General features: G+C 40.8%; 1 pseudogene; it reads left to right on the forward strand.

The window, feature by feature from the left end:
• Positions 1–856: 856 nt before the first annotated feature.
• Positions 857–15,266, forward strand: LOC147454880 (phosphatidylinositol 4-kinase gamma 4-like; annotated as a pseudogene).
• Positions 15,267–15,695: the final 429 nt, after the last annotated feature.

The following is a 15,695-nucleotide window of genomic DNA, read 5'->3' on the forward strand; positions in this document are numbered from 1 at the left end:
CTCTCTCTCTCTCTCTCTCTCTCTCTCTCTCTCTCTCTCTCTCTCTCTCTCTCTCTCTCAACGCACTTGGTGATAAGGGCGAACAAGGCCTCTCTTTCAATGTGGCGAGCTGTTCGCTCTCTCTTTGTCTCTCTCTCTCTCTCTCTCTCTCTCTCTCTCTCTCTCTCTCTCTCTCTCTCTCTCTCTCTCTCTCTCTCTCTCTCTCTCTCTCTGTGCAGCACGAGCTCAGTTCCAGTCGAGCCCTTTGTTCTCCAAAATAGCGTGGGGATTCCAAAACAAGGCCGTCACTAACTTGCCAAAGGCGGCACTGCCTCTGTGTGTGTGTGTGTGTGTGTGTGTGTGTGTGTGTGTGTGAGAGAGAGAGAGAGAGAGAGAGAGAGAGAGAGAGAGAGAGAGAGAGAGAGAGAGAGAGAGAGAGAGAGAGAGAGAGAGAGAGAGAGAGTCATTTTTTTTTGCATTGGAGAGAGTGTGTCGAGAGAGAGAGAAGCATACCTTGCGCTCCTTCTTGCTCGCTCGAGTCTCCTTGCGCAGCCAAAGCTTTCTTTACGGAAGCACTATTTTTTTTTTTGGCCTTAGCGTTGAGTCGCATGGACGGCCACAATTCAGGTTAATTTTTGGAAGAAAAATGCTAGCATTCAATAACAACAACCTTAGGACCGTGCGGCAAGGAGAATCCGTGGCTGATGTCGGCACTTGAGCCGCGCCTACACCTTACGTGGACAGTAGAGAGCCCATGGTGGCTGAAGTCGGTCCCTGTGCATGCACGAAAAGTCTACACTATGCAACGTTTGTAGGGTGAGGATGAGGTCTAATGTGCCTTTTGTTGACTGGTGCTCTGCACAATTTTTGCATGACGATGCTGAGTGTTGAATGCGATTATGTTCGCATGTATGTGCTTGTGTTTTTGTTTGCAGCCGCGAATTTTGTGCACATCTGCAGGGCCACAATGAGATCCTCATCAACAACCTTGACTGAAGGTCCCTTTCTACTGCAAATTTATGTGCATTTCTCTGGTTTTCTCTACACAATTCCGCATGCAGGTGGTGAGTGTTCAATGCAGTCGCAGTTGCATGGGTTGGTTTGTGCTACACTTTTTGACAAGCTACAAAAGCAAAGGCCATGGGTTTTATCATTATTGGATCTACAGAGTTTCTTGATGTTCTTCCATATGTTTTGAAGGTATGCGCTAATGGGGCATTTGACAACAAAGGTGTATATGGCTATGGTGTTGTTTTACTTGAGCTTCTCATGGGATGCATCTACCGATATGAAAAGGCGACTTGTGCATATGTCTTGTAGCCACTTATACGTGCAATATGTTTCTAATGCAACAATATATGTTAGGCACTTCCTTGACTCACAGGTAGGGAATAGCTTATAAAGATGATGGATCTTATTTTGGAGGTACAATTTTCAATAAAGGACCTAAGGTTTATAGAATGCTTTTGCGATTGTCCACCTTGTTTTTCTTGCCTTGGCAATGCCAGTGGGAATCGATCGTGAAGATTAATCTGAGGTTGCTAGAGTGAACTCTCCCCTTAATGGGGTTTATATCCTACAAGGCTGCAAAGAATTTGACCCAGTGAATCATAAGACATGAGATTGTATAAAAGCGACGTAGCATAGAAACAATTCTAGTTTGGAAAAGTGCGCTTTCGCCTGTTCCAACTCTTAAAGGTGGGACACACATGAAAAGTTTGAGTTGATCTTTTCTCATAAACTCCTGCATTCATACTAGAGTGCTTCATTAATTGCAATTGCGTTGAGCCAAATGAGTAGGTCAACCATGCAGCTGTAGGGTTCTATAATGCCATATTTTCCCCTCATGCTATCAAAAAGATTTTGAGCACATTTCATGTAGTCCTAAGAGACTATAATCATTGAGCACAATTGGAAAATTGATTACAGTTGGGGAGGAAAAAACCCTCAGTTTGCATCTATTAAAACATTTCAGAGCTTCCTTGCGATATCCATGATGGGCACGTCATGTAATTACCATGCTCGAAGAGATGATATTTTGCACAGTAATTAGGGCACCATGTGTGGCATACACATGAATTAAAGCATTGCCAAGCACATCATATTTCTTGACTGTTCTCGACTAGCACTTTTATTGTGATTTGTAACCCCCATGTGAAGGGCTTGCGTAGGGCCACAGGCCCCTTCAAGGTGCAAGCATAGGTGATTGCATTTGGAGAAATCCCTCCCTTTGTATTTGGTTATAACTGCCGAGAGCTTTTTTGCCACAACCATGTTGAGAATATCCAAAAATTAGTGCAATTCAAAGATACCACATTTCGAATTGAAATCTCATCAAGAATTCTTTGTGTTTTTGTGAAGTCACCATATTTGGCATACGAATTGATCAAAGCCAGGCCAAACTTGACATCTTTCTCAAATAGTCTCTAGGATAAAGGCCCCAACTTAAGGACATTGAACTTATGCGTTTGCGTGTTGGGGCCATTCTTCTTTGATTTCAGCTTGGGCAGACGCAAAAGATACGCTACATCATGTGGTTCCAAACAAGCTTGGCATTGTTCATTTTGGCAATGCGTGCAGGTTTTTCAACGCAATACACAATTCCCGATGCAAAAAAACTTACTTAGGACAGTCGTGTCTCAGAAGGAAGGACTGCATTATTCCAGACTCGAACTCAAATCCCAAAAAATGGGAGTACCCCACGTCAGATAGGCTAGTCCATCTTACCAGATGTCATTGTGTGATTTGGGGGGGAGGTGCGTCCTGGTAAAGGGTAGTGTCCTTTTATTGGCACGTTTACCCTTACTAGTTTTTTCTCTTAGCCATGTGAAGATGTTGTGTAAGGCCATAGGCCTTACAAGGTGCAAGCATAGGTGAATGCATTGGAGAAAGGCCTTCCTTTGCATCTACCTAAAATAGCCAAGAGGTTTCTTGTCATAGCCATGTTTGGCCTATACTCAACCTTTTTGTGCTTTTGTCCAAGGCACCAAAATTGCCATATGCATCGATCAAACCATCTCTAAGCATGCATCTGGTTAAGATACCCTAGAGTTTTCTTTCGACAACCATGTTGGGCATATTCTGCAATCAACATATTCTAAGTGATGCCATGCCGTTGCGGAGAGGATGCCCATCAAGAAATTTTCATCCACTCCAAACCCTTAAATAATATGAGCTTAAACATTCATTATACAAAAAAATCCTTTCCATAACATCCACAACCTTAGCATGCCTTGGTGATCCTTCCCTTGTTTTTACAAACATGGAACGCTGAAAAGAAACATTTTAAAATAGCTTCAAAAAGCCTAAAAATAGTGTACAACATTTCATAGGCACCATGCCTATATCACTCCCTGCAAGCAGGCAATGCCAACAAGGTGAAGAGTCATCATTAGGGGTAATGAGAGTTACAAGGAGAGGTATGAATGAGCGCTTACAATCACATGTCATTTTTTTTATTTTAATATAGAATTTTATTGTTCATTGTACACACATTGTTCTAGCCAGGGCCTCTGCTCAACTTTAAATAAAAATCAATACTTGAGAATATTCCATCATCGTGTTCCCCCCCCCCCCCCCCCCCCCCCCCCCCCCCCCCCCCCCCCCCCCCCCCCCCCCCCCCCCCTCTTCCATGGGCATCATCACCTCCCCCTTGCTTGGATAGCCTGCCTTTAGCTCGTGTTCTCCTGCATTCCACCTCTTTCACATTGCTTGTGTTCTCTCCTCTGAGATCCCCACTGTTTCTACCACTCACAACCCTCCCACTCGCAACTTTTGCAATAGTTTACCACATATGGCTTGCCATGCTTGTGAGAGAATGGCATCAAAAGTAGAGGCCTCCTATGTTGTTCTTGATAGAGATGCTGGTGGCAAGCGAGAGAACCAGAGAGAGAGAGAGAGAGAGAGAGAGAGAGAGAGAGAGAGAGAGAGAGAGAGAGAGAGAGAGAGAGAGAGAGAGAGAGAGAGAGAGAGAGAGAGAGAGAGAGATTAAATTAAAAATCCTTGCATGTCCTCCACTTGGTCTGTCCACCCCTTCTTTGAAGAAGACTTGCACCTCAAATTCATCTCAGCGCACTGTATCTTCACATATTCTATGTATTTTTGGTTTTCAAAGGTGGGTGCCACCTACTTGCAAAAGCTTATATGTGTGGTGATCTTTTGACATACACAGTGTGGCTCAATAGATGTATATATTTGTCTTTGGTTTTTATGGAACTGATAATAATCCATTTTTTGTGCTTGCCCGCCGCCCGACGAGATATGTTAGATAGTCCCTTTTCTGGCATGTTCATCGTATGAAACTTCAATGTAGTGTGGAAATTCCTCTAGATTTTCTCGGAAAGTTATTAAAAATTCCAAAAGAAGGTATTTTGGAGAGAGAGAGAGAGAGAGAGAGAGAGAGAGAGAGAGAGAGAGAGAGAGAGAGAGAGAGAGAGAGAGAGAGAGAGAGAGAGAGAGAGAGAGGAAGACGGCCATTACAACAAAGCGTAACCATCACCCTTTGTCTTTTCTCTCTCTTGGGATTGAAGAGAGTCATCTTCAAAGCACAATGATGATGGCTTAGTAAATGATTACTAATCACATCATACTATTCCTAGACTCTCAAAGTGGTGACGGTTTGCTTTAAAAAAAATTTGGATTGAAGTGTGCAAGGCTTTTATGTAAAGCACTAGAGATTGATATATGGAGGCCGTGAGCTTTGATGCCAAGATGAATTAGTGAAGGATTATGGTCTTATGAATGGGAAGCCTGTGTATTTGGTTGTGAAAGTTTTAAAATAATAGGTAGTGGCAATCAAAACAGTTAAAGGCAAGGAGCATGCTTTTAGAATGGATAGAATGAAGAGCATTCAAGACATGAAATATAGGTTATTAATGAAAGAAGGGAGATTTGCAACTCACAAGCTACAAGTGGTGCTAAAAGGTCAGAATCTCAAAGGATGACGTGCTAACTGGGTAATTTTTAATGGGGATGATGCTATAGTGCACTTATTTTTAAGCAACACTGTAAAAGTAATAAGTCATGCTATTGGGGTTGATGTAAAAGTTATTAGAAGTTCTCACAAGGTGAGGAGCAAACAACTCAATGTTGCATGGAAAATGAGGGCGCCTGGCTTCCATCAAGCAAAGTAGAAGCAAAATTTGACAATCTTTATCTAACAAAAAGTGGTGATGTTGTTGAAAGCTTCTCAAAGTGTAGCATATCGTCAGTGGTGTAGATCTCATGGAGCATGTCAAAACTATCCTAGAAGAGGGACATGCTCGTGTTTTAGCTCGTGATGGGTCTCGGGGTGTATATTTTATGCAAGATGAATTTGAGTCTTCCATTGTTGGGGTTTTCAAACCAATGAGACAAGAAACCTATAGCTGTAAATCACCCTAAGGGTCTACCTATTTCTAAGAATGTAGAAGATCTTAAGCGAGGGTGCTTTGTGTGGAGTTGCAGCTTTTCTTTTGGATCATAAGGATGATGATGAAACATGCAAGTAAAAAGCTAACTGGTTTTGCAGGAGCCCCCTCAACAGCTTTGGTGAAATGCCACCATGAATCTTTTGGCCTGTCAAAAACTCAAAAACCTACTTCAACCCTTTCAAAAATAGTGCCTCTTCAAATGTATGTACATTCTTGAAGAAACTATAATGACTCAGTTTCCTATAGAAGAAGTACACAAGATTGTTGTTCTTGACATACGCCTTGCTAATACTAATAGAAATGGCACAAACATATTGTCTTGCAAGGAAGCAGATGATTCCAAATGGAGCAGCATGTTGGAGAAGCAGATGATTCAAAATAGAAACGTGCAGTGGGAAAGTGGATTCCACATGTCAAGCACTAGAATCAAGCTCAAGCTACTCCTTACACCTGTAGCCACGGTATGCAAAAGCTACTCAAGGTGGTCGCTCCACACATAGTTGCATTTTCCTAGCACTATTTGAGCTCACTTTGACGGCTCGATGCAATGAGGGAACTCTAGCCAGTGTGTGGTTGTGTGTGGGGAGAAGTGGTGTGCATATTGATTTAGTGGAGAGCGCCAATGAGAGAGAGAGAGAGAGAGAGAGAGAGAGAGAGAGAGAGAGAGAGAGAGAGAGAGAGAGAGAGAGAGAGAGAGAGAGAGAGAGAGAGAGAGAGAGAGAGAGAGTTCTAATTATTTACAATATACATGCCACATGAGATAAAAATACAAAGGCCTTTGCCTACAACATTTCAAAGTCATGTATTCATTAGACAGATATCTAAACAATACATCCGCAGTTACAGGCCGAAACTAAGTAAGATGGTCCTGTATAATGAGGCAGTTAAATGTACAATGCTTCTTCTTTTCAATCAGCAACCAAGGAGAGAGCACGCTTACCTGTAGCCACAATAAGAAAACAACCAAGAGGTTAGATTTCAAACAGCATTACAGGTAACTGGGGTGACCCTAGTTGTCATCCATGTTACCTAAGCACTAGAAGAAAAGAAAGACAATTGTTGCTAAAAAATAATGGTTTGCAATGCCTATATCTCCAGAAAAATTGATATGAAATCCTTCTGTTATCAAAATTATCATCAATTCTTTATCTATCACACAAGCCTCCTAACCAATAATTTTTTTTTCATTTTGGAACCCTTGACAAGTAAGGGAAACCATCTAGATGTTACAGCCCGTAGCTTCATCACAGAATATCAATATACCATCCTTCATAAAAAAGAAACAACCTGTAGATCAATAAGCATCAGTCAAGGTAAGTGCTGTAGACAACAATCATTCCTTTTAGTTAAAGGTACAACACATACGTTTAGATACAGCCTACATAGATCCAGTCTGCAGGTTAGAGACCAACCCATGAAGAAGTTTACCAGAAAAGAGAAATCATAAGCAACGCCGAAATTTCAAAAGTAAGCAGTCGCTATCATAAAGCCCTGGAACAGGATACCGTAACCAACACTGGCTAGCAATAGGGTACTCAATTGGAGATTCTCAATCCAAACCTCCTTGTCCTAGCAATTGTTTTTTGAGATAGGCTCCGTAAAGCAGTGTTGAACACAACAGTTTGAATATTAACCAAGGCTAACTAAAGCCAGTAACTTGAAAACAACAGACAAACCTGCTTAGTGGCCTCAAGATATTTTGAAATGAGAACGTAGTTGGTGAAGTTAAAACAGAACAACAAGGCTTCTTTATATATAACAACCTCACAAGATTTAGGACAAATACCTCAGAAGATTCAGCTACAGCTTTCTTGCTCGGAGCCATTGAAGCTTGAACAAGTAGATTCAAAAGGAGCAGGAGTTTTCTATATTTAACATGCACAAGCAAGAAACAATAGATGTTGAATGAAAGCTTAGTGAGCTCAGAGCTCACCTTAAATAGTGTTAGCCACTTGTAACGTTCTGTAGCAGAGAGTATCGCATGGAGTCATCCTTCCATCCCCCGCCGAACAGAGCCAGAGCGTGATGGAACCCACCCTGCATACGAGCCAAAATTAGCCAAGGCCTCTATGCGACTATGGCAGAGGTCCAAATGCAATCCACCACCGAGGTTTGGTAACAAAACCTTTGTCACTGATATTCATGCATTCCATGAAAGTAGGTTCAACCTTAAGACTATCAGGATAGATTTGTGGTAAACAATTAGCAAAGACATGATTATTCAAACTTAACACATTATCCACATACTTGTAGGTATGTTGAAAGAGTGTCAAATCCATAGTGTTGGCCGGCATCTCTAGCTATTTGAGAATCCAAGTATAGATTACACATGACTGGTGAACAAGAGAAACCCATAGGGATTCCATGGATTTGCTGATAGCATTGATCACCTAGCTAAACAAAGCAATTTTGAAATGTCCATTCAATAAGATCAATTAGATTATACAGATTATAATGGGTCGGTGGTCCTTGAGTGTGTTTTTCACCCATTTAGACTTTTGGCAAGGGAAATGGCATGATATCCCATTCCATTCCTCCTTCCAAACACCATTTTACTAATCTGTTGGAGGACAAAGAAAAGCCTAGAAGACTCAAAGAATGAGATCTTTTCGTAGCACTGAGTGATATCTGCTGAAAACATGGAAAATATGCATTTTGGAAGGTTAATGAACACTTTAGTTGCGTTCTTTACTAGCCAAAAGTTATTAACCTTAAGGCAAGTGAAGGCTTTCACCATTGTGATTTTTTCATCACAAATAGTATTGAAGTCAGTGAGGATTAGATTAAGACAGGCAGTAATCACATTTGTGGCGTGTAACATAATACAATTCGAGGCATCCAAAATACACTTGAACTTGTGCTTGTGACCTTTATAAGTTGGAAAAATTATGGGAAGTTTAGAACTGTGAGTGTCTAATCTAAAATGACTCAGTGAAGAGTCTAGGTATTGAGTGACTTCCTCAAGATTCATTTTTGAGAGCAAGAATTCAGAACCCTTTAGCCTGGTCTCAGCCGCAACCTTGGCTAAGTGTTTACATATGAAAGTGGGTATATGAGGGGCTTTGTCAAGCCCGACCACAAACCAGTCTTGTTTCAATTTACTTAACATGGAAGAAAGTGTAGGAGAAATCCATGTTGTTTCCTGGCTTAACCATGCAGGTGGGATCGACTCAATGCATGTTTGAAAATGAGAGAAGAGTGAATCCGAAAGTCTAGCATGTTGTAGATTGTCTAGATCCAATCGCTTGGCTATGTCAGCTAAGCAAGCAAGTAGTGCAGCATAAGCCAAGTGTGGGTTTAATAGTTGAAGTGGGATATGACTTAATCCTTTTCCCAGCAGGTCTTTGACTTCTTTAGAGCTTATTAAAGAAAGATCAGTAGTGCATATGTGTTGTCCAAAATCATTAAATTCAGTATAGTATTTGCTATAGAGAGAGCACTTGCAAGCTGGTTGCTTTTCAAAAGTAAGAAATTCGATTGAATAGATCAAATTCTTCAATGGAGGGTCAAAAGTCCAATTAAATGTCAGTTCATTCAACCTATCAGTATTACAAAGCACTTGTTGAAAAGCATACTAAATCATACATTTTGGTGTAAAGAAATCAAAGATAGGATTTGTGAAGTGGCAATGAACAATCCGTTTTCTTTGATTATCATCCTTGAACAGAAACAACTTCCCAGAAGCGGTCCAATTGATCTAAAAAATCAATACAATCAAGAGTTAAACATTTTCTTGATAGGGAGATTCTTTCCTTTCCCTCTCACATAACTTCTAGATTTACCACATCCTTCAGAGGACCCCAGGTGTAGAGGAAGGAGACAGAAAGGAGGTGATGGAATGTGAAGCAGAACTAGTCAGAAGGGGTCTTTTAAGAGTAGGGGTTTCCTCTGTATCGAGTGAAGGTTTGAGCAGGGACAAAATATGTTTGATAATTTAGAAGCACTAAGATTGGAAAGAAAATGACTAGGTGCATCCAGTTTCAATTCTTTCAAAGCCTCATACATCAAATTCCTAGTGCAAATATGGAATTTGGGCTCGCACAACTTCTCTAGCTTGATCCCCAAGCCAAGAAAAAATCATAGGGAGGAAGTGCTCCTCTGTATGTGATGGAAAATGGTCCTCAAGATGATTGAGGAGGAGCCATATTGCATGGTAGAACTAGAGGATGTTGCTTTCACAATCAGCTTTTGCATCCAAAGCTTTGCAGGCACACTTGATGTAAGGTCGATAAATGTTCCAATTAGACTCCGAATAGAACTCACTGCTCTACTTGGAAAAAGTCATTGTCCCCTTAGTTCTGACATAAATACCCGAGATGACCAGGAACTTCCTAGAATCCAAGAAGTGCATGCTAAAAGGTGCTTTTATGACATCTCCTTTGTCCAAGAATTGAACCCCTTTGAGGATCTCCAGGCGACAATCTTCACTTGTGGAGTCTAGAAGGGCTGCAAAGGTAAACCCAAGTCTCAATGGAAATGGGTGGAACAAAGGCTCTATTCTAAAGCTCCCAAATCTGATGGTCAAGCTCAATTCCCTCATTGGCAATCTGCCTAGGTGGGAGGAAGGGAAAACATTTGGAGACCTTAGGAACCATATCAAGTGGAGAGGTCTTACTTGATGAGCTAAGTCGTGGTTGAAATATTTTTACTACTTCCAAAGCTGCATCATCCCTACAAAAGAGGCCTTTTGGGGCCTTAGTAGGATCAAACGATTTAGTGGTAGCAAAACAAGAGGTAAGGCCACAAAGCTTCTTAATGAAGCTGGACATATCTACTCCCTTGGCTGAAAATTGTTGCATATCTGATTTATGACTCATTTCTATGACAGAAAGGTTGGAAGCCAGTTTTTCAAGACGAAGTAGTCCTTCCTTTGCATCAACACCCAAATTGGCAAGGACAAGTACCCAGTAGTTGAAGGTTAACAGATCTATGATAGAATCATGAGTATCTCTAACCTTTGAGTACTGGTTTATGAGTGAAATGGCCATGGGATCCCGGATGAGTTTAATCACAACGAGGGATGTCGGGGAGAAGGGTAGGGTGGAAAGGTCAAGTTCGACATAGAAAATGACCATCTGAAGCCAAAATGAAAGTATAAGAATATAAGAAAAATCTGAAAGAGGAGTTGGTAGGTATATCATCTTAAAACCAACCAAGAAAAAGGTCATAATGGTTGTGTGGGATACCCCCTATCCCATAAGATATGGTTGGAGGAGTTGGTAGGTATATCATCTTAAAACCAACCAAGACAAAGGTCATAATGGTTGTGTGGGATACCCCCTATCCCATAAGATATGGTTGCAAGCCATACCTTCTTCTAAGGATAGAAATATTGTAGAGTAGGTCCTGGTGTCCTAGGTCTAAAACGGACCATAGAGCACCATGTGCTTATGGAGAGAGAGTTCTAATTATTAACAATATACATATTACATGAGATAAAAATACAAAGACCTTTGCCTACAATTATAGTTCAAATTCATTAGATAGATATCTAAAAAATACATCCGCAATTACATGTCGAAACTAAGTAAGATGGTCCTGTATAGTGAGGCAATTAAATGTACAACACTTCTTCTTTTCAATTAGCAACCAAGGAGAGAGCACCCTTACTTGCATCCACAATAAGAAAAAAACCAAGAGGTTAGATTTCAAACAACATTACAGGTAATTGGGGTGACCCTAGTTTTCATCCATGTCACCTAAGCACTAGAAGAAAAGAAAGACGATTGCTGCTAAAAAATAATGGTTTGCAATGCATATATCTCAAGAAAAATTGATATAAAATCCTTATGTTATCAAAATTATCATCAATTTTATCTTTCACGAGCCTCCTAACCAGTCAAAGAGAATTCATTATGGAACCCTTGACAAGTAAGGAAAACCATCTAGACGTTACAGCCCGTAGCTTCATCACAGAATATCAATATACCATCCTTCATTTAAAAAACAACATGTAGATCAATAAGCATCAGTCAAGGTAAATGTTGTAGATAGCAATCATTCCTTTTAGTTAAAGGTACAACACATACATTTAGATACAGCCTGTGTAGATTCAGTCTGCTAGTCAGAGACCAGTCCATGAAGAAGTTTACCAAAAAAGAGCAATAATAAGCAAACTAGTGTAGGAAATTTCAAAAGTAAGGAGTCCCTACTAGCATAAAGCTCTGGAACAGAATACTGTAACCAACATAGGCTGGCAATATGGTACTCATTGGAGATTCCCAATCCTAACCTCCCTGTCCTAGCAAAAAGAAAATTGAGATAGGCTCCATAAGCAGTGTTGAACAACAGTTTGAATATTAATCAGGGCTAAACTAAATCCAGTAGCTTGAAAACAACAGACATACTTGCTTAGTGTCCTCAAGCTACTTTGAAATGAGAGCATAGTTGGTGAAGTTAAAACAAAACAACAAGGCTTCTTTATATATAACAACCTCACAAGATTCAGGACAGATACCTCAGAAGATTCAACTACACCTTTCTTGCTGGGAGCCATTGAAGCTTGAAGAAGTAGACTCAAAAGGAGCATGAGTTTTCTATATCTAACATGCATAAGCAACAAACAATAGATGCTGATTGAAAGCTAAGTGAGCTCAGAGCTCACCTTAAATAGTGTTAGCCACTTGTAACATTTTTTTAGCAGAGAGTATCGCATGGAGTTGTCCTTCCATGCCCCGCCGAACAAAGCCAAAGCGTGATGGAGCCCACCCTACATACGAGCCAAAAATAGCCAAGGCCTCTACGCGATCGTGGCAGAGGTCCGAATGCAGTCCGCCAGCGAGGATAGTGATAGTATAGTTACTGTGTGTACAATGTGTCATAAAAGTCAACTAGAGTGATATGGTTAGGTAGCATAAAATCCCTTCATCTAATGCGGTAGTCCAAAACAAAATACACATGTAGAGAAAGAGAAGTGTTATTTTTAGTGAATGTCCATTAAATATAATTAGAGAAGCAGTTAGAGAGAGAGAGAGAGAGAGAGAGAGAGAGAGAGAGAGAGAGAGAGAGAGAGAGAGAGAGAGAGAGAGAGAGAGAGAGAGAGAGAGAGAGAGAGAGAGAGAGAGAGAGAGAGAGAGAGAGAGAGAGAGAGAGAGAGAGAGAGAGAGGAGAGAAGGAGGATACTGCAGGCCTTCTAGGCCTTGCTCCCTGCCACCATGCCTCACAGTCTCCCCCTTTCTTCCATTTGCACTTGAAGATAGCCATGGTAGACAACAACACCAAAGCTTCCATCGCCCCCTCAATCCTCAAGTGGATTAATGAGCATCAATTAATCACTTTGGCATTATTTGGATTTTTGGATTGGTACCTTCCTTGGCTGATAAATAGTTGGAGCATGTACCTACTATACTTTCATACCAGGGAGCATGCAAAAGCAACTACTCTGGGAGCTTTGGCAGATGCATCTTTTGGAAAATATCATGAACATTGATTTGGCCAAAAAGCTAGCTATATGAAAAAGGGTGAAACCACTAGGTATGTAGGTAGGTCAAGCCCTACACACATGGCAGTAGGTGAGTTAATGATCTTATCATCATGGAGGCTCCCTCCTTTATCACGTTCACATGAATAGGGACATTTAGCATGCGGGAAGAAGGAGAAAGGTTACAAGCTGGTTTAGGGTGCCAACACGTGATGTGGAGAATTCTGCTTCTTTTTGCGGCTTGCACCAATGCCTTCATCAAGATGTCAGCTCCATACATTCCCCACCAATTGGCTTTATGTGCACAGATAAATAGTTGGTGTGATGATTTGTGGTGTCACCAAATGCACGCCGAATTTTCCATGTGTGCACTACATCCATGTCAATTGTTTTTTAAGGTCTATGGAATTGGCATACATTTTTTTACATATTTCAAGTTCATAAGTTGTTTTTGTGCACATCACTAGAAGGGTTAATTTAGTCCTTTGTTGTAAATAAGTTGTGCTAGCTTATTTAGCAAAAAATACATAACAGATTGTACATGCAAGCCCAAATTGTTTGATAGGGTCGAAACTTACAAATGTGAAACCTGTTGTTTTTGCTGAGAGAGAGAGAGAGAGAGAGAGAGAGAGAGAGAGAGAGAGAGAGAGAGAGAGAGAGAGAGAGAGAGAGAGAGAGAGAGAGAGAGAGAGAGAGAGAGAGAGAGAGTCCAGTTAATGACACCAACATGCTTGACCTTTTGTGCGAACATGCCCACACTACTTTTCTTTGGCTGAGCTGGTGCAAAAGAGGTGGAATCATAAATCCTATGTTCAACCCAATCAACCCCATTAATTCAGCCATTAGTTTTAACCAGCTTCTAATTCCACCAGCAATAAGTACTGTCCTCATCATATCAATGTTGTTACTAGATCATCCACATGCACAATATCTCTTAGTAGTTCCTCTAAATCTGGTGCTCATGTGGTCAATCATGTCTCTAAACAGATCAATATGTAGAGAAGAAGATGAAGAAGCTAAGAAGAGAAGGTTTCAATGTTGTAGGAACAATCTCAAGAGACATATAAGTTCTTCGTGATGGGCCTTAAGCTCAAATGTTCTACTCAAGTGGGAACTCAACCAATCTACAACTCAAAACTTTCCTCTTCTTATTCCTATACATTATGCCCCGCCTCCCCCCCGCGCCTCCCCAACCACACACACATACCCATCAAAAGAGAAGTTTTTAGAGTAATTTTCCACAGGAGAGAAACAATCACAAGAGGCCTCAATATCTATGGATAAGCTGGAATTTGGGGGGGGGAGAGAGAGAGAGAGAGAGAGAGAGAGAGAGAGAGAGAGAGAGAGAGAGAGAGAGAGAGAGAGAGAGAGAGAGAGAGAGAGAGAGAGAGAGAGAGAGAGAGAGAATACATGCTTATGGGTCACACCTGTAGATTGGAGGGAATGGGAGCTAAACCAAATGGTTGTTATGGTACGTATTGCATGTAAGGGAATATGTTGAAGTATCTAACTAGTTGAATGCAATCTCCTCTCTTAAAGGAATGTTTGCTTTTGTAATTTGGGTTTGGTGGGTTAATATATATATATATATATATATGTGTGTGTGTGTGTGCGTGTGTGTGTGTGTGTGTGTGTGTGTGTGTGTGTGTGTGTGTGTGTGAGAGAGAGAGAGAGAGAGAGAGAGAGAGAGAGAGAGAGAGAGAGAGAGAGAGAGAGAGAGAGAGAGAGAGAGAGAGAGAGAGAGAGTACATGCTGACACATCACACCCTCAATTTTGCAACACACCCTTCAGTTCAATATGATGCATAAAACACTTGCAAAGATAAGCAACTCGAGGATCTATGTTTGCTTCCATTGCTATCAAGTTTTAAGGTGCCAACGTCGCTTAAATACAATGATAAAATATGTGCATTATATGTAGAAAAAAGGGTGTCATAAATGCCATGTGAGCTTACATTACTATCTTTGGTACATGATAACAAATTTTGAACATAATCTACCACAAATACAATATATCGTGAAACCAAGATACATTTTGTTTGAGGATGGTATAACCTGTAACCTTTTCTTTAAGGACTGTAACCAACAAAAATGCATTTGATAACCTTATCATCTAATTCTTTGTGCTACTTTTGTGGCACCAAAGCATAATCTAAACAACAAAAAATGTGCATGTGATCAATAGATGGATTCTTATCATGCCATGCTTTATAAGGAGTCTTAGACTGCAAATTGTCTTGGTTGAGAAGCACGATTTATGGCTGCATAACGAAGGCATCCACAGTGCTTGTGCTCCAATTATTGCGGAGACGGAGTGGCTGAGAGCAGAGCTGCGGGCTCTGGATGCAACCCCACCAATAGAGAATGCAGCTCTTGTCCTCCAGAAAGAAGTTGAGATCGGAGTCCTCACAAGGGTGCTGAGCTTGAGTGGTGTGTCATCAGATGCTAAAATATGAAGGAGGAAGTCACTACTGTGCAGGTACAGTTTACCAATTACATGAATTTTCATCAATAGTTAAGCACTTGGAAGCACTTCTAATCACTTTGAAGCACACTTCTAAACACTTTAAAAAGCCTCAAAGTGCTTAGAAAGGCTTCATAGTGCTGTAGAGTGCTAAGAAGTGCTTCAAAGAGCTTATTAACGCTTGCAAGCACTTCCAAAAATTGGAGGGGATATTTAATTGCTCTAAAGTGCTTAACAAGGGCAGTTTGAAGCACTTCAAAGCACACTTCTAAGCACTTTGAAAACTCTCAAATGCTAATAAGTGTTTCGAAGTGCCCTCAAGCCCTTAGAAGTGCTTCAAAGTGCTTATTAAAGCTTGTAAGCACCTCTAAGCACTTGAGGGCACATTTAACTGCTCTAAAGTGCTTCTCAGTGCTTAACA

Source organism: Adiantum capillus-veneris, chromosome 7 (genome assembly GCF_014529385.1).
Source record: "Adiantum capillus-veneris isolate H3 chromosome 7, ASM1452938v2, whole genome shotgun sequence".
Classification (NCBI taxonomy): domain Eukaryota; kingdom Viridiplantae; phylum Streptophyta; class Polypodiopsida; order Polypodiales; family Pteridaceae; genus Adiantum; species Adiantum capillus-veneris.